This window comes from Trachymyrmex septentrionalis, unplaced genomic scaffold, assembly GCF_001594115.1.
Source record: "Trachymyrmex septentrionalis isolate Tsep2-gDNA-1 unplaced genomic scaffold, Tsep1.0 scaffold19, whole genome shotgun sequence".
In the NCBI taxonomy this organism is placed as follows: Eukaryota; Metazoa; Arthropoda; class Insecta; order Hymenoptera; family Formicidae; genus Trachymyrmex; species Trachymyrmex septentrionalis.
This window is the reverse complement of record NW_017305071.1, coordinates 3053312-3059272: the sequence shown is the minus strand read 5'-3', so window position 1 is coordinate 3059272 and position 5961 is coordinate 3053312. Positions and strand designations below refer to the sequence as shown.

The 5961-nt window shown below is 38.5% G+C and overlaps 1 protein-coding gene across 1 annotated transcript in view; it reads right to left on the bottom strand.

Annotated features, from left to right (window-relative positions):
* The window catches only part of LOC108746729 (protein groucho-like), a 78549-nt gene extending 72618 nt beyond the window's left edge, over positions 1-5931 (bottom strand). The window contains 1 exon segment of the mRNA XM_018483662.1: positions 5506-5931. The gene's annotated coding sequence lies outside the window, so the exon portion shown is untranslated.
* Positions 5932-5961: the final 30 nt, after the last annotated feature.

Here is a 5961-nt window from a genome sequence, read left to right as displayed (position 1 = left end):
ACACACACACACACACACACACACACACACACACACATACACACACACACACATATATATATATACACACATATATAGGTGTACGTGCGATAAATATATTTATGTGCGCGCGTGTATAATGCGTGCGCAAGCGTAAAAAACTCACCCAGGCTCCGAATTTGAGCCATCATTTCCATCAATTTGCAGCAAATGCGTTCGGCGGGACGATAAAAACTTTTCGGCTTGATACTCCCCGGCGTATGACGTCGCGACGCGTCGCGTCGCGTCGCGTCCCGTCGGCAAACGCTGCCGACGCCGCCGACGCCGCCGCGCGAAATTAAATCCGCCCTTTCCACCCTCCTGCATTTACGCAAACGCTGAGAAAAGTTTCGCCACGTTCCATTGTATTGCGGAGCGATAGAGATGCGGCGTGAGACAACGGCGGCCGGCAACGACGATCGTGAATCCAGACCGCGATAATTTCGGTAAAATGAGTTTAAATTTCAACAGGATAAATCGGAATACGTAATCAAATTGCGATTTCAATAATCATGTATTATGTAACTAACGCGTAATTATTCCTGCAGAGAAGTTTCAAAGTCTAGAGATTGCGCTTTTATTATGTCGGCCAAAACCTCTTCTCGGTTTTTATTTATGCAAGTGATTATTTTCAACACTCAATTGAGATATTCCAAGCTCTTCTGTGATATCTCGAGTGGTTTGTTGCGGATTATTATCGATCGAGGCCTTGATTCGATCATCATCCGCTGCACTTGGCTTACCAAAACTTTTCTTCGACAAAGAAATTTTCATCATGGAATTTTGCAAACTAAAACTGCCGAAAAATATGCGATCATTCACATTACCTTCACTGTACAGCATGCATCTATCTTTTTTACATAGCGTTTTTGCTTTCATAATAGTAATAGCACAACATATTGAAAATGTGTCTTCTTTTGGATCTTCCATTTTTTTATCCTTTATAACAAGCGGTAATTAAACTCTATTAATTTTGATACTTGTTTGTTAAAGACTCATTGATATGTAAAAGCCATTAAGTTATGAATTTATTTGATAAAACAAAGAAAAGTTCATAATCATCCACTGACAAAAACGAAAACGAAATTTTTTGGCCAATGAAAGCTCTCTCCGAGAAGTTTACCGTGTTTATTCCAAAGAAAAAAAAAGGAGCCAGCGTGGATTGCGATGGACAAACGGGTCATGGAGAAAGTTATCACGAATCTCACGTAATCGGCCCTCGGCCGATCTTTAACAACCGCGTGATCGTCCGTGATTTCTTTACCTTCTCGATCGTTATCGCGACATGGCCGAGCGGCGGCGCACAATGCCGCGCGGATTAAAGGATTCTCCACACCGGACACGCTAGTGCCGCGCTTTAATTATTGAGTACCGCGAACGATACCGCGCGCACTCCGTTTACGAGTGCCCACAATTTCGTTACGAGCTGTAAGCCAAATAGTCGAGTGCGAGATAGTCGAGCCGCGACAAAGATACAAATCCTATTTCTCTACAGATCCCCGAGAAGTCGTAGGAATTCAGTTTATGTCGTAAGTGTAAAAATTGAAATACGATTATAGAGATAATAGAATCGACAAAACTTTCTTACTTGAATAGAATCAATGTCGATAAAATAATGTATTATATGTATAATTAACCCCCAACTACAGCTATGGAAACTTAATATTTTTTTAAGTGCCTTGTTTGAAGAGAGAGAGAGTTAACGCAAATGAACCCTTCACCTTATAGCGAATAAAGTTCAAACATTTTATTTACCTACAATTTAGAACCTCATTTAGTAATCATATAGATTGTACAATCACCCAAAAATGTTCGCACCTGGTCCAAATAATTTATTGCTGTAGTTAAAATAATGCCAATATAAAAAAAATTCGTGACACGTGAAATGATTTATTTTCTTGTATTATTTCAATTGCATTATTTCGATTAAAGTAAAAAAAAAATATATATATATAAATCATATATGACAAACGACAACTGGGATTCAATGATCGCTTCTATTATACATTACATCGGGTAGTAGATTTTTTTTTATATATCGACGATTGGTCGTTTGCGACCGGCATGAAAGTTAAAAACACTATTGTACTGGCGGCGATAAAAACGTACAACTCTGAGCAACGTTACGACGGTGTCCTAATATTCTGCATACTTACGATACGACCGATCGTGCCTTTATTAGCGGCGTGACGACGATGCGGACTTCGTAAAATGCACGCGTCGTAAAGAGCCTTATCTCGCGAAGCACGATAATTATACGGCGAGAGCAACAACTTAAGTGGCCCGCGGCAGTAGTTAAGAACGTGCGCGTGTAAAAATTTTGTTTGAACAACGGATTATTAAGTAAGAAATTCCGCCTACTCCATGGATCGATATAGGCATAAAATTCTGTTTAAACACACGGAAAGAACGATTTTGCTGAAGTATCAGCAAAAATTTAGCTAGACGCAGGTCTGAAAATAATTTTGTTGGACCATCAAAATAATTACGTAGGTAATTCAAACACATAATGAGCAATGCTGTGCAAAAAATTTTAATATTCTAGCAACCAGTTTGAGCGTCCTACGCAATTATTTTGATAGTTTAACAAAATTATTTTCAGATCCGTATCTAGCTAAATTTTTAGACATTCCAACAGTACCCTACTTTCTGTGCAGTGAATTTATAATTACAAAATCTCGTTTAAATAAAACTTTCGATAACTATAATCATCTATTGTACTTAGGTTCACTTCTATTAATGCAGATTAGTATTTTTTAATCTCGGTTCAACTTACGTCTCGTCTTCTTCTATTTCTATAGGGATTAAAAAAAGATGAAGATAAATTAAACTAAAAATTAATCTAAGTTGGTAGAAATGAATTCTAACTCTATCTTGAGAATCAGGATTGTTATCAATCATTATCTGAATCAGAATTGTTATCGATTTGAAAGAAGCAAACGTTCAAAAAATATACTTCTGAAAAATCCAAACTTTCGTTTTTTAGCGTCTGTCCGAAATTTAACCTCGATGGTACGGCTAATGTCTCGGTACGAGAAGCTCGCAAAGAAAAAGGGCCACAATTTACGTGATATGTAAAGATTCCACGAATTCGTACACGACAAAGAAAACGGGGACGAGCGAGGAACAGTTTGTCGATCGTCTTCGACGATTTTACGAGGCGTGTACGACAATTACTTCTAACATCGTTAACCTGCTCCTCCTTCTCGCCGTTTCTCGATTATCTTCATCGTCGACTCTTAGCAATAACGCAAGTTAAAGCGCCCGGTACAATTAATTTAGTCACTTGATAATATTCCAAACCCGGAAGTCGTATCGTCGCGAGATTTAAAGGAACTTATTACCGTAAAATTCACCGTTCTTTGATCAATAAGTAAAACTGCGTAGTTAATAAAAACTTTGCTATCTATTTTAGGCGTATCTTAAATGAAAATACGCTCAATGATTATTGATAATATAACCAATATTGAGAAAATAACATAATTAATATATAATTAATATAATTTTTTTATTTTAACTTAATAAACATAACTAATAAAATTATGTTATTTTCTTGACATTTTATTACCTATAATCGCTGAGCGTATTGCAAATTTTTAATTAATATAATTATGATAAATAAAAAAATTAATATAACATTCGACAGATTCTTTAATCATGGACATAATATAAAAAAAAAAGTATTCTCTTCCGGACTTGAATCATTATTAAGCGATTAAATTAACTGTATGAAATTTTGGTGTAAAGAATTAATTATATAGACATTTATTATGAAAAATTGAGAAATTTTGAGAGCAGATGGCATCGGTTTTCCGTTTAAGGGTAATCAATTCTGAACTGACTGAGGACAACGTCGGAAGTTTGCCCGTTCCTAGATTATCTAAGGCACTAATTAGGATTATGTGACGATAAATGCGATAATACGGAGACCGGGTTATCTCTCCAACAATCTATTAAACATCTCGCGACGAAACAAAAACGAAAATTTGAAAAAAAATTGAAGCACGTAATCGTTCAGATTTCTACTAAGGCATTTATACACTGAAAAAAGTCTAGATAATAATAATCAAGTCGAAATAGTAGTTACTAAAGCTTCGGTAAAATAACATTAAGTGAATTAGATAGGGAAGTGTTTAATCACAAATAAGAGAGGAGAATGCCATTTTTAATCAAAGCGGATTTTTTTTTTAGTAATACTTATATATGTAAATATAAAAATACGATTATCATTTTTGTCCTAAAATGAGATAATAATCTCACAATTAAATTAACCAATTGTCGATAACAATGCCTACTAGCATCTTAAAAACCTGTAAAAGAATAACTTACTGTAAAAAATTTCTGAAAAATAATAATTTCCATCAATATTTAATATAACCGAAACCAACTATAAACGTTAATTTCTTACTTAGTTTTCTAAATATTATCTTACGTATCTAATTTCACCGAACAATTAGATATATTATTATTGTGTTTACTAAATATTATATTATAATACTAAATAAAACATATTTAGTAGCTATTACCGGACTTGTTTTCAGTTTACGATTGTTTTGTCGTGTCATTTTCGTGCTAAGCCTTAAACACAATGAAAAGCACAGACAATATTATTGTAGAAAAAGGGAATAAGAAATTTTTCTCAGAAACCGTGTATAGCTAGAATACACGATTTCTGATAGGTAGAAATCTTTTATTCTCAGTTGCTATTGCCTGTGCTTCTCATTGTGTTTAAGGCTTTACAGCGCGTTAATCACTTCCGTATATCTTCCCAATAATCCATTTAAGCACGTCGCGATAGAACACGATAGACACCCGTGGGGTTGGTAAACGAGGAACAAAGATTTGGAGCAGCGGACTCCAGGGTCTGTTGTTTGAAACTCGATTAACGAGCCTCGGAGTTCGGACGCGACGGCAACATTTTCTCGGAAGAGAACGCGCGCCTTATCGATCAAGAAGCGGAGCGGAGGGAATTAAGCCTTGATCGGTGGGGAGGAAGGGATTATAGTTTTTGCGGGATGACTCGCCGCATGCCCGATCCTTCCCTCGTTTCGCGAAAGACGATCGTGTGCCGTAATTATTAGTTCCGAACCGGCGCGGGAGATTAACGAGATGGATTTTAACGCGACGCGTCCGTGCAATCGGCACGGAGTAAAAAAAGAAAAAGGAGAGAGAGAGAGAGAGAGAGAGAGAGAGAGAGAGAGAGAGAGAGAGACAGAGAGAGAAACGTTTCCTCTCGTTCGCATCGCGAAAAGTAATATAATCGTCGTGTACTATCGACGCATCGTCAATATTTCGCGCGAGGCAGCGCGTCACGCTCCGAAGCTGGCCGCATAACTAACGAGGACACGTGACTTCGCGCGCCGCTAACTATCGCAACGAACTGAAGTTGGCACGACCGCTTCGACTCGGAGATTCTCGCGGCGCTCTCCGAAAAATTCAAGATTCGAAAAAGTCAACGGTTGAAACGCACGTATGATACATACATACCTCGTAAGATCCATCGGAAATGACGATTCCTCAAAGATCGACTCGCAGAATGATCGTCAACTCCTGAGATCCGTCCGACTCTCGCGCCTCCGTCCTTAATCCGTCTTGGCACTGCGGCGAAAAAGCACTCGCGTTTCCTGCTGCACACTCTCCTCCCGCATCTCTTTTTCCTCTACTCGTATATCCCTCTCTCTTTCTCTCTCTCTCTCTCTCTCTTCCTCTCCCTCTTTCTCTCTCGCTCGCTCCGTCTCGCACTGACACTTTCGTAGAAAGACGCGTGCACAAAGTCAAACACAGGTCAGACGTGTGCGTGTATGTATGGCGCACAGCCGCGAGTGCGATCGGAGTCGGACACCGGGGAGGATGAGCGAATGTCACGACCGTACCGCGCAACGTACGACGCTCGACTGCGAGCCGGGTAGTACCGAAGTGGATGACGGGAACGTGTGAACGCCG